The 27,463-nt window shown below is 38.3% G+C and overlaps 1 pseudogene; it reads right to left on the bottom strand.

Annotated features, from left to right (window-relative positions):
- Positions 1-1,675: 1,675 nt before the first annotated feature.
- LOC143663372 (cAMP-responsive element modulator pseudogene) lies at positions 1,676-26,997 on the bottom strand (annotated as a pseudogene).
- Between the last annotated feature and the right edge of the window lie 466 nt (positions 26,998-27,463).

The following is a 27,463-nucleotide window of genomic DNA, read 5'->3' as shown; positions in this document are numbered from 1 at the left end:
CCCTCAACCAGGACCATTCCAACCAATCCTAAAGAACAACTAGGGCAATATGTTAGATTCCACAAGGGCTCCAGGCACTAGAGTAACTTTCCAGAAACCTACAACCTCCAGATGGGTCCTTGGTCCAAATAAGTCCTGAAACCTAGCCCAGCCTCTCTAGAACATCAGATAGTCCCATCTCCCTACCCCTTATTAGTGACAGACCCTCCAATATAAAAAATTTAGAATTACCATAGTCCAAACACCCCTAAAGAGAGGGATAGAAAGATCAAATATGATGGTGGAGTTATACAGAGAAGATAGAATTTAACAAATGAATACGAATACTGAACCATTAAATTGATATCTCTTTTAGTCTCCAGTATTTTAAAGCAGTAGAAGTAAAAACCCAAAATTGTGAAATTGTAACCCATGTCAAACTCTGAAATATATTCTATACTAATTGTGGTCGGTGCTTTGAAATACATAGCTTTTTTGTATATATGTTATTTTTCACAAAAAAAAAGAAGGAAAAAAGCCAATTGTAATGGTAAAAAAATATTTAAGCCCTCTAGCCTCCTATATTCTGGAGCAGCTAGGAGGAAAAATGGGAGAGGATCATATGGAAGACCATGACAAACTCTGGGATCTGTCCTATAACTATTTGTTGAAGAGTGCTTTGAAAACTATTGCTTTTTTATTTCCTTGTTTTGTCTATATGTTATAGTACACACACACAAAAAAACAACTCTCTTCAACTATGGCATTCAAAGACAGAAGTACAATAGTTTCTTTACAAAGCAACTAATATGAAAATATGCAAATGCCATAAGTTCATATGTAGGCTGTTATTCTCATATAGGCAGGTCATTAGATATACTTTCAATTCTTTCCTGAGGTATGTTTTTGTGGTTTACCACCATTGTACTGCTGGACGCATTATCTTTGATCATCCTTTCCTAAAATGATTTCTTTCAAAAAGCCCACAAAAAAATTTATTCCATGGGACATTATTTCATAATACAGAGGTTGGGAACTGCAAATAAGCACTGGAACAAGTCTTACAAATATTTCATTTTTAGAATTTGCTACATACATTTTTTACAGTTTGTCACTTTTAAAAAATTGAAATTACCACCCAAAGTCAAGAACATTCACTGAAGCATTGTAGGATGTTAGAGATTAGAGGATAAAATGAATGACACAAAGGGAAAAAGCCATAATTCTTGCCAGGTTTATTTGGTATTGTGTTCAAAAAGAACTGTACATGTTGTAATCAGTTCACAGTTAAATATTTCTACTAATCTGTCTTGGCAGAACAAATGTTTCTCAGGTTTTCAAGTTCCTCTATAAGACTCCTGTTCTGAACTTCCAGCACTGCACCTCGACTCTGCAGGCATTTTACAGACTCTTTCGACATTCTTTAGTAGCTTCCCTGAAAAAAAAAGTAGAAGCAAAAAGGCAAACAAAGCATTTTTTGCATGCTACTGACAGATGGATTGAAGTAAGATTGGTAAAGTGATCATGGTTGCATTCCAAATCTTGGAAAAACACTCCCAAATCAATTGCAAACATGAAAACCAAATTGGATTGGGTCATGAGTGACCCTTCCACAAGTCCGCATGGCAATTGGCAGACATGCTGCAACTCCTGCCTTGGTTAAGTTTATGGTAAACAAGGTCCAAGTCAAAGATAGTTACTCTGCTTTATGGCAATAGAGATCTTTGAGGGTTTCCTCCATGGGAGTCTTGTTTTGGTTTTCAAGACATTTGCAATATTCTTTCTTCTTCCTGTGACACTCTTGGGCAGCTTCCCTGTTTTTATTACCTCAGTCCTCATTTTTGTGTTGCTTTTTCTGCTAGTTCTGGGAATGTGCAAACTCCCCAGTGGGAAAGTTATTCCCTGTGGAAGCTGCCATAAGAGCTGGGGTTTGGTAGTTTGGCGTGCCACCAGAGGTGGCATATTGCCCCCCGCTAGTCTAATATATGCTACTCAGGACTGCTGTGGTAGTGATGTTAGGGGGTATCCCTTCTTCTTTGGATTTTTCTTCCTCAATGTCGGGAACACTGGGCATAACAGAGGAAACTTCATTCAGTATTTTTCTATAAGAGGGTCTTCATGAAAGGATATCTCTACGTTTATGAGAATCAATTCCACCTTCTGATTCAGCAGACGCATCTGTCTCTGCTATTGTTGCTACTTGAACAGTTTGTATTTGTGGTGACTGGATAATAGATGGCTGTGGTGCCTGCATTGCTTCCTGGACATGTGCAGTTTGGCCTGAAGGTAACTGCAGTAGCATTACAGGTGGGGGAGCCTCTTCCAGTGCCTGATCCAGCTACGGAAACACACTGTAATGGGTTTACACTACAGACTTGGTCACTGATTAGGGCCAGAAGGAGGTCGAGATGCCGAGTCGGCTCACAGCTCAGGAACTGCACAGCTGCCCAGCAACCACAACAGAGGGCAACCTCACGTAGCCCCCACTCAGCTTTGTTGCTGCAGCTGCTGCTTCCTTGCGGAGTCAGGTCCCCTGCCCTATTAATTGTACTCTTTTTATCAGTGTGACTTGCCCACAAGGGCCTCCCTATTAAAAAAACTGACAGCTGAAAAGCTTGGAATTTAGGTAGGATATGGGGATGATTCAGCCCTACTCAATTTTATGGGATAGTTGCAGACGCTGGCACCAGTAATTATTGCACCACTAGAGGCATCAGTGGTCCTTTCGGTAACATTTGAATACCAAATATTTAAAAAGCATGCATTCTTAAAATGGAGAATTAGAGAAAAAAGCACTGGCACCTGGCAGGCACTCTGACATATTGAGCCTATCTATCCTACAGTAACTTTCACAAATCCATAGACAGAGTTACACTGCTAAGGAACAGTGATTCAAAAATTATGCTCTGTCACAAAGGTGGGGCTTGAGGGACAAGCACAACATCTTGCATTTTCCCTTTCTATTCCTATCACTGACCCAAAGATGTAGTGTTCTGGCTTTAAGCATCTGATGGGTGATTGACCCCACCCTATGCCACATTGGAAACATCCATTATTTGAGTTCACACTGAGGTTCTCTAGTGTTTCTTAGATTGTAACTGAAAGCTAGTGACTCAAAAGAGTTTCCAAGTCTCATGTGTGGGTGTGAGACATATACCAAATATCTCTGCCCTGTGTTGGAACCTTTAATATAAAGCTTTATTCAAGATACAAAGCTTGCTTTCCAGTGAAATAAAATGGCTTTCAACTTTTTGGTGTTATCAGGGAAAAAGACAGAAGCTAGATAGACCATCATTGTAAGTGGTGCTAGTGATCTATTTACCAATATATTACCATGGATTCACATGTCCTTCAAACTCAAGGCATATTGAACCCCAGGATTAAACAAAATTTGCCCCAAAGATTGTTTTGATAGTACAGTACCTAAGACATTCCACTCAAGTCATCTTAATCATTATAACCAGTCCCTCCTTTACTTCCGTTGAACTTTACTAAGCTAAAGGAAAAAGATTCTTTCTTTACACAGTTAGTACATTCTTCTTCCAACTTCTATCTAGATCTTTCATCACTCTTCCCAGATATCACCTCTGAAATGGGTTCTTGGTTTCTATTTTCTCTTAGTCCACTCTCTTCTATTTTAGACACCAAATGTTGCTCATTGAGTATGTATATTGGACATCCTGATTCTGCGACTATTACAATAAACAAAGTCACATGCTAAGTTGGGGAGATGGCAACTGGTCATACCTCCATTCAGGATGAGCCTTTCTCTCACCAGGATGAAGAGCTGCACAGGGTGTCATTAGAGGATTTTTTTTACTACACAATACCCTTGGACATCTATTGTAGTCTCCTTTCTCATGACCTCTTCCTTACTGGATGAACTGCTCTACCTTGAGTTCCAGTTAAACCTTTTGGGTATAGGCACAGTCATGCTTTTTGAGTCATAAGTCTGCCTCAATTCCTGGAGTCAGCTTTACATCAGCATCACATAAGAAAAGTCTATTAAAGAACTTTAACAGATTTCCTGGAAAATTCTTCTTCCATAAAATTCCTGTGATTTTTGCCAAAGCATAGCTTGCAAATTGTTGAAAAAGGAAGATCACTATTAATTGTGCTACCTGGAAATGCCATTCAGTCACTTATGCATTTATTCACTCAACAAATATTTACTGAGCACCTCAATGTGACTACCAATATGCCACACATTGATGATGCAATCATAAGCAAAAAACCAACACCATCTCTATGCTCAAATAGTTTATTGTTTACTCTACTGAGTTGGTCATTAATCAAATAATCATACAAACAAGTGAGAAATTTTTAACTGTGGTAAGTGCTAAGAGGTTAGAGAAGCCTTCTCTAATGAGTGATGATGGGGATATAACTGAAGAAAGGATGGAATTTGACTGACTAGGTAGAGAGGAAAAGAACAGTCCAGATAGTAGCAACTGTGGTGAGAGAAGTGGCAACTGTGGTGACAAAGGTGCTTTGGATGAACCGAAAGCCTATGTGACCCGGATATGGTAACTAGGAGAACATGGTTTTGGGTCATTTAGTGCCTTATTGGCCATGTTAAGGATTTGCTATTTACCCTCAAAGCTACTTTTTTTTAGTTTACTAATGCTGCCTGGAAATGCAATATGCCAGAAATGGGTTGGCTTTTACAAAGGGGATTTATTAAGCTACAAGTTTATCGTTCTAAGGCCATAAAAATGTTCAAACTAAGGCATCCAGAAGAAGATCGCTTTACTTAGTTTAGGAAAGGCTGATCTAGGAAGGCACATGGCTTGCATCTGCTGGTCCTTTGGTTTCTAGTTTCAAAGTGCTTCCCCAGGGGCATTTTCTTTCTCTATCTCCAAACGTGTCTGTGTAGCTGGATTCTAAAGCTTTTTTTCCGAAGTTTCCCTCTTAAAGGATTCCAGTAAGCAACCTCACCTTGAAGGGTGGAGACACATCTCCATGGAAACTACCTAGTCAAAAGGTCCCAGCTGCAATGAGGTGGGCCACATCTCCATGGAAAAAACTTAATAAAAAAGATCCCACCCAAACATGGTACAGAACTCCCAGAATGCACTGGGACCCAGCATCAAGGGATTGAGAAATCTTTCTTGACCAAAAAGGAGAAGAGAAAAATGAGACAAAATAAAGTTTCAGTGGCTGAGAGATTTCAAGCAGAGTCAAGAAGTATACCATGCATGGAATGTATGTGTGTGAAGATTTGTCAATAAAAACATTAAAAAATTTTTAAAAAAGATTCCACCTAACAATACTGAATCAGGATTATAGAACACGGCTTTTCTGGGGTACATAACAGTTCCAAACCAGCACATAACTGTAAGACATTGAAGTGCTGGAGGGAATGGGGGTATTATAAAGTGATCAGTGGTAGTACAGTATATTACACTCTGGTGGTAGTTTAGGGTGGACATAGGTGGGGCTAAGATGTAAGAATAGAACCAGCTAAGTACTTTTCTCAGCCTTTTACCTGCTTATAGATGTTTCAGGGTCCAAAAGTCTCTTTTCATTGCGTACTGTCTTGGTTCCTTTCAGTCCAAGCTGTTACAATTTATTTAAAAACTTTATGGCATTCTTATAAATCAATTTAGACTCCACTACATTATTCAAAAGCCACACTTTTTTTGGGGGGGGGGGAGAGTTAATAGGCTGGAAACCGAAAGAATTAAAAAATAATTTCACCGTTGATTGAATTTTTCTTTCCAACTTTGCATTATAAAAATTGTTCCTTTATTCTTATACATCTGTATATAAATTTTGTACTTGTGAATATTTTTATGAGATCAATTCCCAGAAATGGAATTGGTAGCTCATAGGGTATATGCCCACAAAATTTTGATAGTTATTGCAAAATTACCTCAAAAGGATAACAACAACATACATTTCCACTGTTACAGTGTCTATTTTCCTTTTTCTAGCCTTTTTGTCTTTATTAATCTTTTGTTATTAGTCTACCATTATTATTTTAAATCTAATCTTAATCAGTTAGGTATAAAATAATCTAATTTTTCTTTGTATATCTTTGTTGGTAAAGAGCATCTTTTCATATTTATAAGCCATTTTTTATGCCTTCTATAAACTCTCTGCTTATGTTTTTTGCTAATTTTCAGTTGATTGACTTCTTTAAAACTATTTTCTTGTTGGTGTACTTTATATGTTTTGAAAATTATTATTTTTTATTTTGAGAAAAACTTTTCTCTATCATGGGTCTCCTCTGAGGCTGCTGTAAAGCTTAGATTCCATGTAAAGTCACAACAAACTAGAATGTTGAGAAGCCCAATTGTTTAAAAGAAAGGGTCTGAAAGCCACAATCTTAAGATACTTAGATTATTGGTCATTTCGAAAGAGTCTATGAACCACTACGATGAGGTCTTAAAGGATTTTATTGCTACCCTCAGTTTCATATTTAGACCATGTTTTTCTTGATTATGTCCTGAATTTGATTTCTGATTGTTTGCCACATAAAGAGGGTGGAGAAGACAGACAATTTTGTTTTTGAACCCAACAAATCCTAGCTCCTTTATAATTGACAGTACTTTCTTTCTCTTCCCACTCATTTTATCGTAAGCAGTGAGAAGCCAGACAGTAACTACACCACTTTGCCTGCAAATTTCCTTAGCTTTATCACCTAGTTCATTAAATAACCATAGGCAACAGTGTTGCTAAACTTTCTATTGCTACATAACAAGGGTCTCCTTTCCTCCAGCTTTCCAACTCATTTTTCTCACTTCTTTTAAGCTCTAACCAACAGCTTCAAGGCCTATTCACCTTCTGCCCAACTCCTCATCCCAAAGACATCATCACAAGTTTTAGGTTTTGTTATGGCCCCATTGTTATGAGCCCACTTTCAACATACCATGCTTCTCTTGCTATCTATTGCTGTATAACAAACCACTACAAAAGTTGGGAGTTTAAAACTAAAGCCAATACTTAGTAGTTTAAAACTAAATGACTAAAATAAAAGTAACTTATTTTGCCCATGAATCTGCTATTTAGGCAAGACTCAATAAGGAAGGCTCTTCCCTGTTCCACGTGGCATTAGCAGGGATTTCTCAACCATGAGCAGGAATACATGCTTCCCAGATGACTCACTCATGTGTTTGACAAGTGGGTGCCAACTCCACCAGGAGCTTTGCTAGGGCTCAGGAATGGAGGGTTCAGTTATTCTCCCTTTGGGCTTCTCCATATGGCTTATATTTCTTCACAGCATAGTGGTTGGATTCCAAAGTGAATGTCCCAAGAGATGTGGAAACTCTACAATCTTCTATAATCTAGCCATGAAAGTCACATAGCATTTCTGTTGTCATACTCTATTAATTGAGTCACAAAGGTCCACCCAGGTTTAAGGAGAGGGAACATAAACTATACCTTAGGTGGAGGCATGGCAAGGTTCTGAAAGAGGATGCAGGATGAGAAATATTTTTGCAACTTTTTCTGGAAAAATTGCCACACCTCTTCACCCTCCTAACAGTGTCTGATTGATAAAAATTCTTAATTTTATTGAAGTTCAAACTACTAGTATTTTTTGTGTGTGATCAGTTGTGTTGGTGTGCTATTAAGAAAGCTTTGCCTTCCTTAAAGTTACATTATTGTTTTTAATTCTCATCACAACCCATAAAATTAGGTTCTTTGGTATTATTGTCCTCAGTTTTTATGGAAGAGGAAACTGAAGTACAAAGAAGTTAAGAACCTTGCATATGGCCTGACTCAAAGTCCTTGTTTTTAACGTTCCATTTCACCGTGATGCTCTTGGCAGCATAGAATTGAGCACGAACACCTATTCCTACTGGACCTATTTTATCAGGTCTGACATCCTTGAGAGAATCTCAGAGCTGATTCTCCCTATGGAAGCCTGTTTGTCTATCTCTATTTTCCTTCCACTCCCCAGGAACCAATACTCTACGGTAAACAAACTCTTTCAAGTCCCTAGATGATCTTGTAAGAAGTCATAGAGGTCATGAAATTAGGCTTAAACTCAAAGCTTTTTTTCTGTTTTGTTTTGCATTTTCGCAGCAAATAAGATAAAGAGAATTGCATCGTTCTGATCCAAGTGGCCCCAAAAGTGGGTTCTATTTCTAGTACTGAATATAAATAGCGATAGGATCTTACGCACAACAATTAACAAGTCTGTAAGACGCAAGATGAGTATAAAAATACCTGTACCCTGTATTTCAACAGGTTGTCATGAAGAAAGGAGCTAATAAACCTTAAAGTCATTAATAAAACATAAGGGCAGTGAGTCTAATGCTTCTTTACTCATACTAAAAAGAGCAAAGACCTGCCAAGAGGAAAACCAGCAGAGTGTGGAAAAGAGCCTTCTGCTAGCCAGAGGCAAACTCAGGGAAACACTGTGGTCCAAATAATGGCATCAACATAAATGCTTGTGCTTTTATCTAAATTGCATGTCAAAGCGTTTGGAAGCCTGTCGAATTTTTTCAGCAATTCCCTTCCTCACATGAACTCCAAGGTAGTTTAAGTTAAATGACTCATTAGAGGAGGGAAGAGGCAGCTCAGGACTGTGTTTAGTTAATTTTGCAGGTTTCCTGTTGTTAACACAGGTTAGAACTGAGAGTAAGATGGTGTTTCACAAGATGATTGTCCTTTACCAATTCAGAACGATTTCAGTTCTGAATGTAGTTACAGTATGTGACCAAAAAATTATTCACTTTGGTTTCTTGCTTTGCTTCAAGTGACACCATAATAGAATTAAAACATTTAATTTCTAGTTACTAAACGGCAGGATCAAAAATTCCTATATCAGAAGAAAATATAAATTCTAATTAGGGCCAAATTGAGAAGTGGCTACTGAGTGCTAACTATGTGGCAGGCAGTTCTCTAAGTTTCATACAGATGTTATTTTAGCACTTTCAATTCCCATGACAGCTCTGTGGGCCTGATTAGATCATTTTGCATATTTACAGATGTGAAAATTGAGGCACAGGATGGCGTTGGGATCTACAATTTGTACCAAGATACTCAGATATCAGAGTCTGTCTTCTGAGTCTTATCATCTCTCTATAAAATATAAGATTAAATGCTAAAAGTGATTTTAAAAAATATTAGCCTAGATATTTTCATAGATATCATTCATAGATGACAGCCTAAAACAGTTAAACAGGAAAAGACCCTGGGGAAGATAAATGCTTATTAGTGCCAAAGAGGAAAAGTCTTAGAATCATCACTTCTGCAAAGAGGAAAGAGCCATTTCCAAATCCCATCCAATTCAAAAGTGCTGGCTCCCTCCTCTAAGTCAGAGTAGGTGCAATCACTTTACGTCTGTGCCACTGCAAAGGCAACTGCAATGAAATGGTTGTGGGCAAAATGGTAGCTGTGCAGATATTTCAGTGACTACCCTTCTGGAAACCAACCAGTTAATGAATTAGACATTCAGTTAATGAAGAAGCTGAGAAACAGCAGGGAGAAAGAAATTCCACAAATGACATTAAAAGCCGTGATACAAGGGTGTTACCTCTCTGAAGCAAACAAACCTGGTACCTGAATGGCAAGGGAACTCAAAACGGATTAGCAAATGATGTAGCACCAAGGCATTTAAAAGGGAGTGATGACAAGACATTAATCACATCTGGTTAAAAGTTTCTTCTATTCCTTAATGGGGAAAACTTGGAATGAATGTCAGAACTAAATACTATATTAGTTATGGTGGATGTATAAACAGGTTCATGCATATGCCCTTGGAGCAGTAATTTCCTACTGGATTTTCAACTGTCAGGACTTGCAACGCTTTGCCTAGGCCTGAAGGGTTTTCTTGGGCATCTAGATGTACTAGAGAATTAACTATACATTCCTCTCACCCCAACACACACACATCCCACCAATGTTTGCTGGGAGGTAGTGGGTACATAACTCAGCCCCTCACCTCTAAGCAGAAAACTCAGGTATGTTTCTCAAAGTCTTCGGCAGGACTAATCTTCACTAAGAACTCATCATTTTTTTTGCTTCTTTCCCTTCCCTGTCTCATTTCCTCACTCACCTACCAGTGTTTTCTGGAATCATCTCCTAAACAAACTAGTTGCACTGTAATCCTTGTCTCAGAGTCTGTATCCGAGGGATGTCAAACCGGGATATTCTATCAACATATAATCAAGTTAGGCTTTTCTTACTCTATGTGTTTAGTCTTAATTAAATAACTCAGGTTTTGTTATTGCCAGCCAATACTTGAACTGGATAAATCTGACACATGTCCTATAGATTCTCATGCTCAGATGTAGACAGACCAATTAATAACCTTGTGTCTAGCACATATAGACTATTCTCTCTGGGTTGCCTCAGCCTACACAACTCACCAAGTGTTGCACTTAGTTTTTTTCCCAATTGTTAAGAAATATTTCCAAAATTATTTAATCAGCTCTACTGTCAGCTCCAAGAAAGCAAGAACCTTGCCTATCTTGTTCATAGCTATAATAGCCTCTTGTTCTCAGAAAAATGTCCAGTCCTTTGGAGTGAATAACCAAATGAATTAAAAAAAAAAACAAATAATTTTTAAATGCTATACTAGCAACTCATTTCATAAAAATTATTAAAATGAGTTTCTTATTTAAGATATATGTTTATTAAAGATAGTGTGTATCATTAGAATAGTCAATATGTGTCTTGCTGGCAATTACTTTGTTGTTGGAACTAAGAATTAATGAACTTAGGATAACTGCTATGTTCTTAATGTACTCTTTTGAATGACAACATGGATTTTAGAGTAAGACAGCCTTAGGTTCAGATTTGTCATGCCACTTACTGGCTGAGTATTGGACTTTCTCATCTATAAATTAGCCAACATAGTATTTCTTGATTCAAAGGTACCCATTAGCTATAAGATCACTATTATTTTATGTACCATCAAGAAAGAAAAAAGCTGCCAATTGAACTATGACAATTAGGTTTTCTTTTCACAAGGGTGGTAAGATGTACCCAGAAATCAGGAGGTTAAAATGTGAACAAATATGCATATTAGAGTAATAAAATATGTAATAATATTAAAATGCAAATAATATATTTAAAGCACATATAGAAGCAGTCAATATCTAATAATTCATTTCCTCCTGCCTTAGTTAAAAGTTCAAATGTTACAAAATGACTGATTTCACACTATTATATTCAAACAGATAGATAAAAGGAAGAGTAAAAATACTGAGAAAGTTTGTTGTTTGAAAAAGACAAAAGCTGTGCAAACAATTGAACCCTGAAATGTTAGATAATTGATGAGACAAAAACCACAGGAGAAAAAAAGCATTAAACTTTTAAGTGAGGAGAAAATCACTTCTAATAAATTTAGAATGCAATTAATGAGGATTAAAAATAACTGTGTATTGCAATTGTGAAAACATTAAAATATCAGCAAACCATTAAATAGAAACATTTTACAGTTGAGACTGTGGCACATTTCCTCATATCCTGAGCCAACCAATTGGAACAACAAAGTAATGAAGGAAAGAGAAAGATATGGGAGTGAAATGTTAGAAGCACTCTCTTTAAAACCAAGATAAAATAAAGATGCTCCCTATCACCACTTTTATTCTATTTAATATTATACTAGAGGTTGTAGACAGAGCAATAAGACAAATTAAGAAATTATAAGAATTGGAAAGGAAGAAATAAACAGAAGTCATTTGTTGATCATATGATTGTCCTGATAAAATACATAAAAGAACAATATAAAAGTTAATTATGCTTTACATACCAGCAACAGTTTACAAACACATGTTTCTTAAAGGGCTAGCCACAGAAAGAAAAATAAGGTACCAGTGTATAAATCAAAGTTTAGAGAGAAAATTAGAAAAACGTATTGAAAAACATAAAGGATGTAAGTAAATGTAGAGATGTACCAGGTACATGGAAAGGAAGACTCAATATTTTAAAGATGTCAGATTTCCCCAAATTTGGAAAAATCCAATTCCAATCAAAATCCCAGTAGGCCTTTCATGTACTGTGACAACCTTATCCTAAAACTTAAATGAAAAACCACATTGCCAAGAAAAGTCCAGATATCTTGAAGAAGAATAAATATGGAAACTTGCTATAACAGATATTAATACATAAAAATACAATTATAAGGGAATGTGGTACTGGCACAGGAATTGACAAAGATATTGCTGGAACAAAATAGAAAGCCTGGATACAGACAACACAAATATGGAAACTTGATATATAACTCACAGACATAGCATGGTAGATCCATGGGGGAAAAGGAGAGTATTAAATAAATGGTATTAGGATATTTGTTTTTCTTTTTAGAAGAAAAAGAGAAAGTTGGAACTCTATTTCATATCAGACACAAAAATCAATTTCTGATACACTAAAGACTAAAATGTTAAAAGCATACACCGACACTAAAAACACAAGAAAAAAGTCAAGAACTGTTTATAATAATTTTTTTTTTCTTTTTTGGCATGGGCAGGCACTGGGAATTGAACCCAGTGTTCTGGTATGGCAGGCGAGAACTCTGCCACTGAGCCACCATTGCCCACCCCTGATTATAATAAATTTAAAAATTTCTCATCAAAGGTAGCAAAAGTTGTAAAAAGACAGAAACTAGAAAAAAATATGAAACACACATATACCTGATAAAGAATTAGCATTTAGAACAATTAAAAAGAAATCCTCTTCTCAATGAGTAAAAGACAAAAATCTCAGTAGAAAAATGGACAAAAGACATGAACATGCATTTCAGAATAGGAAACATAAATGGCCAATAAACATATGAAAAGATAGTCCCTATTCAATATTCATACTAATCAAGGATACGCAAATTAAAACCACTGTGGTGGATTGAATGTACTAACTGCCCCCAGATTCTCATGCCCGCTTGCATCCACACTTTTGGTAGCACCCTTCTTCACCAACTGGAAGTGACCATGTGACTTAGTTTGGTCAACCCAACAATAGCAAACTTATTGTAAGCAAACTTGTAAAAGTACTTGTGTATCTCCACTTTTTCTCCCTGATATCATTTAAAGATGTCAGACTTCCCCAAATTTGATCTAGAACAATCCAGTTCCAATCAAAATCCCAATAGGCCACTCATGAAATGTGACAACCTTATCCTAAAACATAAATGAAAAACCAAATTGCCAAGAAAAGTCAAGATATTCTTGAAGAAGAATAAAGTATGGAAACTTAGCCATGAAGACAAGCCTGGAGTGACCTAAATGAAGTATGAGAGACCCACGGATAAAAGCTGAGCATAGAGACCTAGGGCCCACGTTCCCCCTCCATACTGAGAGCAAGTTACTGCATGTTGCCACTTATGTGACCCAGACAAAAACTGAAGGTCATCAGACCTCCTCAGGAAGGAAAAGAATGTACAGATGGTATTGTAAACCACTTATCTTGTAAAGTATTGGAACTCCTCTCCCCTGATATGTTGATAACAAATCTCCAACCCCCTGTGTCATGAGACCCTGCTGAAACTCTGTTCTCATACCCTATGGAATGTCCTTGTCCTAAACCCTTATAAACTGCCCCTTGCACTCACCCCTCCCCACCTTATGGAGCGCTGACTTCCATTTCCTGAACAGCTGCCATCTGGAAGAATCTTCTCTTGTTTGTAAGTCCTAATAAAATCCATGCCTAATTCTGTGCCTGACATGTTTTTTGGTCTTGGGGCTCCACTGACCCATGCTTTTCAAAAGCTGGATTGGAACACTGAGTCTTCCCTTCTTAGGCCATGACCAACCACTCCGCTGCTCATCTGCCAGTGTCTACAAGTCATGAGGAAGCCTACCTGAGCTCGAGAGAGCCTGGTCCGCATCAGCAGAACCATCCAGCCTACCCTAGACAAGTGAGCAATAATAAATGATTGTTTTGAGCCACTAAGTTTTGGAGTGGTTTGTACATAGCAATGACTAACTGATATAGGCACTATCAGACTGGAAAATTAAGAAGTTCGACAATACCAAGAGTTAGGGAGGAGATAAAGCAACACACTAGTCATGAAAACAAGTACAACCATTCTGGAAAAATAATATACCATTATCTTATAAAGATGAAAATATCCTATCACCCAGCAGTTCTATTCTTCTATATGTGCGGGTATGAGACACGTATAAGGATGTTCACAGCAACATTGTTTGTAATAGCAAAAAATGCAAACATTTAAAGGGTCTAATATCATAAAGGTTAAATAGTTTGTAGTATTTACATAAATTCACTAACAAAAATCAATAAACTAGAGCAAAATGCATCAATATTGATTAATTTTACAAATAATGTTGAATGAGAAAAGCAAGTGACAGAAGAACACAAACAATGCAAAGTTATTTATATAAAGTTTGGAAAGATACAAAACAAATATATTGTTTTTAGGTACATAAAATGTAGTAAAATTATAAAAAAAATGATTACTGCAAAATTTCTTATGGAGAGCACATTAGAGCAAGACAGGGACATCAAAAGTTTTGGTAATAGTTTATTTCCTAACCTGGGTTGGTAGGCACACAAATACTCATTTTCTTACTTTACAACTTTTATGCTTTATATCCATTGAAAAGAATCTATCTATCTATTCTTTTGAAGTATTAAAAAAAGGAAGGAGAGAGAGAAGGATGGAAATATGTTTCTATTACTCTATCTATATCATTATTGTCAGGTACACAGGTCAGAGCCTGGGGGATCTCACACACTATATCCCATTGCTATGCTTGCCAGGTGTTCTAGTTTGTTAGCTGCCAGAATGCAATATACCAGAAACAGAATGGCTTTTTAAAAAGGGGAATGTAATAAGTGGTTAGCTTACAGTTCTAAGGCCATGAAATTGTCCCAATTAAAGTAAGTCTATAAAACTGTCCAAATTAAGAAGAGGTTACCTTCACTCAAGAAAGGCTGATGAAGTTCAGGGTTTCCTCTCTTAAATGGAAAGGCACATGGTGAACATGACGACATCTGCTAGTTTCCTCTTTTAAAGGATTCTGGTAAACTAATCTAGACCCACCTGGAATGGATGGAGTCACAACTCCATTGAAGCCATCTAATCAAAAGTTACCACCCACAATTGGGTGGTTCACGTCTCCATGAAAACAATAAAAAAGCTCCCAGCCAGCAATATTGAATGAGGATTAAAGGACACGGCTTTTCTGATGTACATCAAAGATTCAAACTAGCACTCCAGGCAAAGATGATAGGTATGTGTTTTGCTTCCTGCTGTTATCTTTTTCCAAATCAGAAGTTTCCAAAGGACTGCATTTTTTCATTTCCTTTTGCCATGACTCCACATGACACTTTCTGAGCACACAAGCAGCATGCTATTTCCTGCATTAACACAGATGTAGGAAAGCAGATGGCTATTTATTAGATGGGAGGATGAATGCAAAGAGACAGTGTACCTCCAACACAGGACAGCTATAAATCTCCCAACTGTCCAAGTTTACTCCCTGATGTAGGAGAGACTAGTTTTTTAAGAGGTTAAGGTTACTTTTAACTTGCAATCAATCAACTGGTATTTACCATAAACCTTGAACAGTGCTGAAATATTAGGGTACAAAAGTACATTAAGTATATACCCAATAGAATTGAAAACATATATCCACATAAAAATCATGTACATGAACATTTACAGCAACATTATCCATAATAGTCAAGAAGGAAACAACTCAAATGTTCATCAACTGATGTATGGATAAACAAAATGTGGCATATACATATAATGGAATAATCAGCTCTGAAAAAGGAAGTAAGTTCTGATACATACAGCAATATGGATGAGCTTTGAAAACATTATGTTGAATGAAATGAGCCAGATACAAAAGGACAAATACTGCATGATTCCACTTACATGAAACATCTAGAATAAGCAAATACATGGAGACAGAAAGTAGAATAGTGATTACCAGGGACTGGGGGGTGTGGGATGGGGGTTGGGGTAAGGAATGACTGTTTTATGAGTGTGGAGTTTCTTGGGGGGAGTGATGAAAATGTTCTCAAATTAGGTAGTGGTAACGGGTGCAGAACTTTGTGAATATGCTAAAAGCCAATGAATTTTATACTGTAAGACAGTGAGTTTGGAGGTATGTAAATTATACCTAAAAGCAAAAGCTAATCTGTTGAAAATCAAGATAGTGGTTACTAGAGGTGTTGGGGACAAGTGACTGGAAGAGAATATGAGGAGATTTTGAGGTGCTGATTATGTTCTGTTTCTTAATCTGAGTACTGATTACATAACTGTATTCATCTTACGAATGTTGATTGAGCTGTGCATCTAAATATAAATATATATTAATGAATATTTATTATGAATAAAAATTTTAGAAAATTAAAACGAAGTGTGTAAGATTCATCCACTTGATAAATCTAAATTACCATAGAAGAAGCAAGGAGGCAGCCCTTGACTTGGCTGATAAGATCAGTGAAGTCTTTCTTGAGGAAGAGATGCTGAGTTTTGAAGGATTGGTAGGAGTTTGCCAGGTAGTAAAGGAAGAACCATCACAAGACTTCTATGGTCCTTGATATACAAAAATCCCATCTTAAGAGGGAAAATGAAAACAAACAAACAGACAAATAACGAATTAAAAATTGTGGAAAGTGTGAAAGAGGAAGCAAGGTGGGCTTGAGCCAAGAATGAGAGCCTCAGAGAAAGTGGGGATGGAGCTGACCTATTTTGAAGAGAGCAGGCTAGTGAAAATCTATGCCTTATAACAGCACCACCTCTTCTCCCTTGGCATTAATGGCTGGTTAGATAACAACTCCATGATTGAATGGATTAATATTACTATTGAGCGCTCACTGTGTGCCAGGCACTGTTGTATAGCTTCATTTAGATCTCAGACTAATTCTATGATACAGGTATTATTCTCAACCCCATTTTCAGATAAGAAAACTGAAGCATAGCACTTAAGGTCACACACAGAGTCAGTAAGAGGGGAGCCGGGATGGAAAACCAGCATCCTGCTGTATACCACTATGTGTTATTCTTTTCAAAGACTACCGACCTGTGACTTTAGGAATCATGCAGGGCGTCTCAAGAGGAGCACAGGTGATCTTGGGAGGAGCATGAGTTTTTAGAACAGAAGCATTATGTGTCGCAACTTTACATGATGGTAATGCTCAAGAGATTATTCCTTGGCTTTTTAGCATTTATTTTCTGTCATTTGAGTGATTTGTTAAGCAGGAGTCAGATCTTGTGCAGTGGTTTCTAGATGCTTGGATTTTGCAGTTTGGTGTATTGAAGGTTATAAAATATTTGGAACTCACATAGGATTGCCAGTTTTTTTTTTTTTTCCACATGGGCAGGCAGCAGCAATCGAACCCAGGTCCTCTGGCATGGCAGGCAAGCATTCTTGCCTGCTGAGATTGCCAGTTTTTAATTTTGTCAAGTAAAAACATTTAAACAATGAGAATTTCTACTATCGTGCATTAGTTTCCTCAGCTTGTAAAATGGGGATAACAGAGGTACTTACATTCCATAGCTAATGTGAGCATTCAATGAGTTAGGATGGATAAAGAAGGTGGAACAGCACTTGACATATAACGACAACTCAAATATCACAATATTCTTATAGAAGAAAAGACATTTTAGCATGAAATTTAGAAAGGCCACAGTGTCAGAATAAAGAAGGACTGTAGGGCTCACTAGCCTGACATTATTCTCATTTCACTGGCTTGATGGGAGTCATGTCTTAGACGAGCATCCCTGTGCAGCCTGGTGTCTAGAGATCAGTGGTAAAGTAGACAGGCCACAAGACAGAGATATATACTCACCTTTCCTCAATCCAATGCTGTGTGGCTTGGGCAAGTCGTCTAACTTCTCTGAGCTTTATCTGAAAAAAGTGGACAGCCGGGAAAGTGTGCATCTAAAGTCTCCCCTCATTCAAATTTAGTGAAATAGACTGTTATATAAGGAGTTAACGTTCAGTTAAAGAAGAATCCATAAGACTACTCGATTCTTCTACTAACTACTAAAGTTTTGCCATACTCAATATGGATTTTTTTTAAGGTGACTAAATTGATTTGTGATATTCACTACATGGGAATGTAGTTACTGCCGATGCTTTTATTTTCTCAGAGCGGAGAGAGTATGATAATTCACTTTGAATGATAAAAATATTTGACTCTTGTGGTTTGAAGCTGTCATATACCCCAGAAAAAGGCCATGTTCTTTTAATCCATTCCTGTGGGTGCACACCCGTTGTCGGTGGGATTTTTTGGTTAGGTTACTTCAACTGAGATGTGATCCACCCCATTCAGGCTGGGTCTTAATCCTTTTGTTGGAGTATTTTATGAGAGGATAAAAGTGCAAGTGCAGAGAAGCCCCAGAGAAGCTGAGATTCAAGGACACACCCAGAAGCTCAGAGAGTAGGCCACTGAAGTAAGAAGCTAAAAGCAACGAAACCCTGGAGGGAAGGACCGCAGATGCCGGCCATGTGCGTTCCCATGTGACAGAGATGTCCTGGATGCCAGCAGCCTGTCTTCAGAGTGCAGGTGTTGTCCTGTTGATGCCTTGTAGGGACATTTTCACAGACCAAAAACTGTAAATGTTAAGTTAAGAAATCCCCATTGCAAAAGCCAACCCATTTCTGATATATTGCATTCTAGTAGTTTTGGCAAACAAAAACAGTTCCAGAAGTAGCTCCATTCTTACATTTATCTCTTCTCTGGCAGCAACTTTTTTCACTGCAATTCTGTTATTACTGGAATTACTTCCATTGTGCATGTACCTCTTAGGTGAGGGAATGTTCAATGCCATCCTAGAGAAGGAAAACAAGAAAGCAACTTTGATGTAATGAAAAGAGCACTGGACACTGAATCAGAAGACCTGAGTTCAAATTCCACTTCACCTACTCCTTAGCTGTAAAAACCAGAGTAAATTTTATACTGCCTCTGAACTTCACTGTCCTTACCCACAATGGAGATGAAAAACCCTTCCTCACAGGATGGTTGTGAAGATTAAATTCATTAATGCATCCAATATTTGTTGAGCACCTACTATATATATGCTAGACACTGCAGATATGGCAATGAACAAGACAACAGGGGATAACATGGACATTGAATAACAATAACAAGACTGATGAATATTAGTTACCGAAGGGGAAATAGGGATGCTGCCAAATTGCATGATGGGAGATAATTAGCCAGGAAGAAGTGACATTTCCACAGGGAGTTGGAAGATGAGTAGAAGTTATCTTGTTGAAGATAAGGGAAGATAAGGAAGAAGGAAGAGTGTTCCAAGCAGGAGAATGTAGTATGACTCTGAGGTCTTCACTGGTTTCGGCTCAATCAACAGTGAAGAAGTCGATGGTAGGGCTGCAATTTTGAGTTGCACTGAATGAAACCAAACAAATGTGATTTAGGTAAGATCATAATTCAAAGACAGTTTTTCCTGAAAATGTTCAGCTAGATGAGTTTCCTTCCAAGCATGAGCCAAGCTCCCATTTAAATTCTTTTTAGAGATGGGCTAAGAACAATAAAGTAGGCTAATTTTTTGTACTTTCTTTTCCAGAACATGGTACATTTAGTTACATTCTGGGGCAATTTGTCATTCAAATCCCTCTGGTGTTGAGTCATGTCATATTTTCACTACATTTCAAGCTACTTCACAAAAACTGAATAACATAATTGGTCTCTGTCAAATCTAACTTCTTAACAGTCTTAAGATCCTGGGTAGTTAAATTCACTGTAATTTTTATAAAGGTACAAGTCATCGAGGTTTTTCAGTATCATTTGTGCACTGCGACTCATCAAAGCCTATTATAAAACTAAATAATGGATAAGGGAGAGGTGTGGTAGCTAAAAAATTAAGGGTTAAAATGCCAGTAATCAGGGAGAATGTGGATTTTGGTCTTAAAGTTAAATGCTTTTAAGATAGTTGTGCTGGTTTGAAAGGATGTATGGACTCTAGAAAAGCCATGTTTTAATCAAAATCCCATTTCATAAAGGTAGAATAATCCCTATTCTATACTGAATGCTTGAAACTGTAATCAGATCATCTCCCTGGATGATGTGATTTAGTCGAGAGTGGTTGTTAAACTGGATTAGATGACGACATGTCTCCACCCATTTGGGTGGGTCTTGATTGGTTTATTGGCATCCTATAAAACAGGAAACATTATGGAGAATGAAATTCAGAGATAGCAGAGCAGAACAGCATAGTCACAAGAGTAGAGTCCACCAGCCACTGACCTTTGGAGATGAAGAAGGAAAATGCCTCCCAGGGAGCTTCATGAAACAGGAAGCCAGGAGAAGAAAATAGCAGATGACACCGTGTTTGCCATATGCCCTTCCAGCTGAGAGAGAAACTGTGACTGTGTTGGCCAAGTGCCTTTCCAGATGAGAGAGAAACCCTGAATATCATTGGCCTTCTTGAACCAAGGTATCTTTCCCTGGATGCCTTAGATTGGACATTTCTATTGACCTGTTTTAATTGGACATTTTCTCGGCCTTAGAATTATAAGCTAGCAACTTATTAAATTCCCCTTCTTAAAAGCCATTCTGTTTCTGGTATATTGCATTCTGGCAGCTAGCAAACTAGAACAATAGTACTTCATAAAGGGAGAATCATTTAGAATGCTCATTAATTAGGCTTATCTTTACACCTCTATTGTGAATATACTAAATAATTTAAATAGAAGCCCCTAGCTTTTTATGAGACATTGGTGTGTATCAGTGATGATTAAGAATTTTTGCAATTAACAAGTAACTATCAACTGAAGATATTTTGATTTTTATCAGGGATCAAGACTCAGTCAATGTGATCAATTGTTATATTTACTAATTACTGCCTTTAATTCATTTGTGCTATACTCAACATATATTATTGAATGCCTTTTTTAAATTACCAACTTCTGTGTTATACCATGAAAATATAAAATATGATAAAAGTGCTTAGAAAATGAAAAAAAAAATAGTACTTCATAAACCCAGGTACAATAAAATATATCTTGTGTTTTCCAATTATGCTGTCCAATATGGTAGATACTCACATATGGCTATTTAAATTTAAATGTAAATTCATTAAAATTTATTTAAAATTCAGTTCCTCATTCTCACTAGCCACATTTTGAGTGTTTAAGTCACATGTGGCTAGTGGCTACCATATGGACAGTGTAGATATACAACAGCTGTGCCATTTCAGAAAGTTCTTTCGGGCAGCTCTGACTTAGAAGCTGAGTCAATAAAAAGAACTAGGAGGGTAGTTCAATGGTAGAATTCTTGCTTGCCATGCAGGAGATCAGGGTTCAAGTCTCACTCCATGCACTTCCCCCAAAACAAACAAAAAACAAACAACAAAAATTCAGCAAATGGTGCTGTAATAACTGGATACTCACATGTAAAAATAATGAAATGGGATCCTACCATACAGCATACAAAGAAAAAAAAAGCCAGTACCAATATACCAGGCCCTCTGTAGGCTGCAATAAAGAAACAAGTTCAAACACAAAGAAATCAAATGTCAGGGCTTAAAAACATTTTGAGAATGGGAGATTCAGAGAGAGAAGAGAATGCTGCAGCACCACGAAGCAGAGTGCACCAGCCAGAGACCTTTGGAGATGAAGAAGGAAAACATCTCCCGGGAGCTTCATGAAACAGGAAGCCAGGAGAAAAAGCTAGCAGATGATGTTGTGTTCACCATGTGCCGTTCCAGATGAGAGAGGAACCCTGACTATGTTCACCACGTGCCCTTCCAGCCAAGAGAGAAACTGTCACTGTGTTTGCCATGTGCCTTCTCATTAGAGATAAACCTTGAACTTCATCGGCCTTCTTGAACCAAGGTATCTTTCCCTGGATGGATACCTTTGATTGGATATTTCTATAGACTTGTTTTAATTGGGACATTTTCTTGGCTTTAGAACTGTGAACTTACAATTTATTAAATTCCCCTTTTTAAAAGCCATTCCATTTCTGGTATATTGCATTCCAGCAGCTAGCAAACTAGAACACTGGCATGATCCCTCTGAGTGTAAGCAAGACCTGTGATTTCCTACTAACCAATAGAATATGGCAAAGGTGATTTGATTCCATAAGGTTGTAACTTCCATATTACTAGCAGACTGACTGTGCTAATTTGAAACTATTATGTACCCCAGAAAAGCCACCTTCCTTTAATCCTAATCCAATCTTGTGGGGCAGACTTATTGTTTTGATTAGATTATTTCCATGGAGTTGTGGCCCCATTCATTTAAGGTGAGCCTTAATTAGTTAACTGGAGTCCTTAAAGGAGCATAGAGAGAGAAAGAGATCAGAGCCAATACAGAGAACAGCTGCCTACACATGGATGTTTGAAGATGCAGAAGGAGGATGCCCCAAGGGAAGTCAGAAAGACTCATAGGAACTGAGAGAGCCATTTGAAACCAGAAGTGAAGAGAAAAGGACAGCAGACATTGCCATGTGTCTTTCCATGTGACAGAGAAACCCCAGACATGATCGGCTTTTCTTGAGTGAAGGTATCCCCTTGATAGCTTAATTTGGACATTTCCATGGCCTTAGAATTGTACATTGGTAATCTAATAAATTCACTTTGTAAAAGCCAAACCATTTCTGGTATGTGCCATTAGCAAACCAAAACTCAGACTCAATCTCTTCTCAGCTTATACCCTTCGTAAAGCAAACAGCCATGTTGGGGAGGCCTGTGTGGTAAGGAACAAAGGGAGGCCCCCAGCCAAATGGGCTGTAAATAACTGAATCCTGCTAACAACCACATGCACTTAGAAGCAGATCCTTCCCCAGTTGGCCTTCCAGATGAGACCTCAGTTCTAGCCAAAACTTTGATCATAGCCACATCAGATACCTTGAAGTAGCGAACACAGTTAAACCAGACCCAGCTTCCTGATTCCCCAAATTGAGAGATGATAAATGTGTGTTGCTTTAAAGCACTAAATTTGTGTTAATTTTGTTATGCTGAATGTGCAATCAATATATTTAACAAAAAACCTCAGTTGGGGACTATACTAATTCACATTGAACCTCAAATATATAGTTTGATCCATCGTACTCAAGGTTTAGACCAAGCAGTATTGACAACACCTTAGATGTTAGAAATGCAAAAGACCAGGCACCATTCTAGATCTATTGAGTCAGAAACTGCATTTTATCAAGATCCCTGTATTTCTATATAATCATAGTCAGGTCTGGGAAACTTTGGTGAGAGCTCCTTCTCTGAAAGTTCCTTTTACCCTCTGGGAATTTGCCTACCATTGATGCAGTTACCAGCTCTGCTTACAGTGGGAATAAGCCATATAAGTACAGGGTCAACGGGGCATACTCAAGTGATCCCACCCACACCTCAAACAGATAAAATCTATTCTAAGAAGACTTAACATCTAGACCGAGGATGGGCTGGTTGCATTATTTAAATTCAACTTTTTTGGCCTCTGTTACTCAATTAAACATTGTTGGTGCCCTCAATAATCTTGCAATCTAGTTGGGAAGATGCATCATCTGCATAAAGCAGGAAATAACAAAATATAAGAGATGCTAAATGCTCAATTTGAGGCAGAATGGCAACTCAGGACAAATATGGTCAGGATAAGGTCTACAGAAGATTTTGGACATGAATTGACCCCTGAAGGTGAAGAGCACTATGTAGTTTGCCACTGATTGGACCCCAGATCATATTCTTAAAGCTAATCCGTTTCTGTGGGTGTGCACCCATTGTAAGTAGGACCATTTTGTGTATAGGGTCTTAATTTAAATTAAGATGTGACTCACCTCATTCAAGATGGGTCTAAATCCTCTTACTGGAGTCCTTTAATAAAAGGATGAAATTCAGACCGAGAGAAGGACACAGAAGCTGAAAGGGAAACATGCAGAAACAGAGAGGAAGGCATGGAAGCTAGAAGTGGGAAGAAATGAAACCTGGAAGAGAAGGGAGAAACCAGTGGATACCGCCATGTGCCTTACCATCTGACGGAGAAGTCCAGGATTGCCAGCAGCCTGTCTTCAGGCAGAAGGTATCATTTTGATGATATCCTGATGATTTGGACATTTTCATGGCCTCAGAACTGTAAGCTTGTAAACTAATAAATCCCCATTGTTAAAAGCCAGCCCATTTTTGGTATATTGCATTTTGGCAGCTTTCGCAGAGTAAAAGAGGTACATAAGACATTGAAGGGTAACAGATATCAAAGACAACGGGTAGGAATTATTGTGGGTCCATTGGTGAACTTGAAAGTAGGCCTGTTTGACTGAAGCACAGAATCTAAGTAAAGAAATAGTGAGAGATAGGGAAGTAGAGAAAATATTGTAGAGATGTTTTAATTCTATGTAATCAGAAAGAAAACATTTCTATGATAAAAAAGGAAAAAAGGAAGGAAGAAAGGGAGAGAAAGAGAAAGGAAGGGGAATAGAAAAAAGAAAGAAGGAAGGAAGAAAGATTACAACAGGTTCAGATTTCTCATTTACTTAAGGTATGATATAACAGCTGCCTCATGCTAAATGAGTTCCTGATTTACAGATGAGGTAGTTAAAAACCAGAAACATGACTCATCCACATTGGAGCTATGACAAAATGGGAGAAAAACTGAAGAGGAAAAGAGAGGAGTTTTAAAGTGTAGTTGGTATGCCATGGAGAGGGAGGGGTGTACTTCTTCCTTTACCTCAAGGCAAGGGGAACCTTTAAGCAAAACCACTAGGCCCTTCCCTGCCTGTCCTGACTTCCACCTGAAAGGTCTAAATGGTGAGTAACATCTTGGCCAGAGGCATTGACAGTGGAGCAAAGGATGAGCAGCTGCATTGAGGGGGAAGGGGATACTCTGACACACATAATTTTTTTTTTTTGAAGCAAAGACTGCTTCTTGAGGTTCAGGCAAATGGGAGGGAAGGTGGCTTGTTTACACAGTGGCCTGGAGAGGCAAGCAACTCGCAGAGAAAAGAAGCTGAAGATATCACTGGATGCCTAAGGGCCTGAGGAAGAAGTGAAGTGACAGCCAGAGTAGATGTTTTTCAACTCCGAAGAGAATTGAAGATGACAGATTCCCAGGGATAGGCAGCAGTCGCAGAATGTCTCTAAAGAACTCATGAAAATTCCCACAAGAGAAAAGTTTGCATTTAACATTTTCCATTACCATTGAGTTCTGAGGGGAGTACTGAAATAGAACTTTCTGACTGTCTCCCCTTCTTTCTCTCTTACAAACCTAACCTATAAGAGTAAATAAAAGACTGACCAGCAAGATGGGTATAAGGAGTAGGAGGACCTGGCAGGGAAGAGAGAAAAGGTTGGGTTCCCCTGGAGACAGATTCTGAGTGGAGATCTGCATACAGGAGGTTTATGAGGGAGTGGGGTTGGGCAAAAAGAGACATTGACCTGGGATGCAGTTGTAACAGAGGCCTCAGTGCTTCCTACAGGGTAGTTCTGGAGCTGGGTGCCCCTTTTGGAGTTGTCCCACCTTAAAAGATGGTTCTCTATACCTGCCCCGTCCATGACCTCAGGTGAGGCAGTTCTCATGCTGAGGGCAATGAGAGTCTTCAGAGCCCCGATACCCCCAGCAACTGGGGAAAGAATGTGGCAGCCCTGGGGCTACACCTGACACCACTTTCCAGTGTAGACATCCAGGGAGGAGCAGAAGAGAGGCAGAGGTTTTTCTAGTTCCTGAAATGGGACTAGATTTTTAATGATTATCCAGAGTAGCTTTTATTTCCTTAATGTTATCAAGAAAATCATGGAGCTTGCTCTAACTTTTACCTACAGGCAAGGAAAGAAACAACCCCACAGAATGAATGTACAGGGATGTAAATTGTAGCTAGCTACAGTAACTTACATCCCCAAAACCTTGATTATAACTGCAGCAGTTTCTGGAGAGGCAGCATCAGGAAAGAAAACCTTTGCAGAGGAAAATTCCTCAATGGGCATGTGTGAAGACAGACCATGGAGCAGGGGTTCTATGCTTTCCTGTTTGTTTGTTTTGCCTTAGACCCTTTAGACAATCTGGTGTAGTCTTTGCAACCTCTTTTCAGAATGATATTTTTTAAATGCATAAAATAAAATACATAGCATTTCAAAGTAAATAAATTATATTGAAATATTGTTACTGAGATATTTTAAAAAGTATGAGAATAATATATGTACTTCTTTATATACACATTATATAAGGGTTTGATTTTTCAATGTTTTATGTCTAATTTCAAGTTTCAACGTAATTTCAAAGTGGTATTGAGCATAAGCATTCTTTTAAGATATCTGCCGCAACTGCAAGATGATCCGAAAATATCTGATTTCTATTGGTTTCAATTCACAGGTACTGCTCATATCACTGTGGTTTGTTCCCTCCATTCATAATTGAAGGAGATTGAAAATAAAGATGCATTTTTTTTCTTTACCCAAGTTCACAGTTGAATTCTTCTATACATAGACCCCCTTGAGGAGTCCCTGGACTTCAGGTTAAAAGCCTTGCATTCTGGAATAGAGTCAAGCTGATCCTCTGCATCATAATAAAGTTACAGGGAGTTTTAGGTTCTTTGGGGGGAGGAGACAGGCTGTGGACGAGTGTTGAAGGCCTTGGAATTCTAGGAGAGGAGAGATCAGTGGAAAACTAGAGCAAAGAAATGAGTGGGGAACCAGGAAAGTAGCTGCCCAGTGAGGAATTTTTCATGGCGATGATGCTGGGAGGATGATGAGAATGAAAGTGTTTGTTGTTCTGTCTGTGCTAGATCCATAGTCCTGTATGCTATCTTTTTGGGCTTCAAGGAATGGGAGCTGTGGGAGGAATGGCCATCCACACTGAGCCCAGGATGGGGTGAGAAGACCCTCCTCTAGGGGACAGAATTCGTGGTGGCAGGTACTAAGAGATTAGCAAAGCAGATTAACTTGCTGGCAGTGCTCAAAGGAAAGAGAATTTGTATTGCTGGTCTGGGCCTTGAGAACAGAATTGTCCATTTGGAATTCTCAACGTTCCAAAGAAATTGGCAGGATCTAGATTATGTTGAGAAAGGACCTTTTGTCCTTCATCTCTCTCATTCCCTCCATTCCACTTCCCTGCTCTTAAACTTCACTTGATTACCAGAGTCCTCAATTTTTCTTAGATCAGCCTTGTGGTGGCCTATGCAGCCTACACTGAAATCCATCACCTGCACCCCTGCCTTTCAAGATTACCAAACCCCATAAAATGTCAGGGTACTTCCGGGAAAAACCTTAAACCTGTGTTGAAGACCTGATCTGTCTCTCCATTACTCTCCCTGGGTTGCTAGGCACAGTTATAGAACATTATACAGTCATGCAGATTGGCCCATGAAAAATTCAGTCTCCAGCCCTAGCTGCGCCCTCTGAGAAGCTCAGCAGTGCCTATACTGTTCCCCTCCGGAATAATTCAAACCTTTACCACCCTCAGGGCTCCTGAGAATTGGCAAAACGTGCTCCTGCCTCTACTTAGTTAATTATAATTTTATTGCACAACCCCAGACAGTTCTGTCCTGGGGCTGGGGGGGGAGTGGGATTTCCAGAGTCCTGGTGGGTAGCAGCCCTGACCGTATATACATATGTGCCCATATTCTTGTGCATTCCCAACACTGATCTCCCCACCCCTTCTGCCAC

This window comes from Tamandua tetradactyla, chromosome 19 (genome assembly GCF_023851605.1).
Source record: "Tamandua tetradactyla isolate mTamTet1 chromosome 19, mTamTet1.pri, whole genome shotgun sequence".
Classification (NCBI taxonomy): Eukaryota; Metazoa; Chordata; class Mammalia; order Pilosa; family Myrmecophagidae; genus Tamandua; species Tamandua tetradactyla.
The sequence above is the reverse complement of the archived record's forward strand: the minus strand, read 5'-3'. Positions and strand labels throughout refer to the sequence as shown.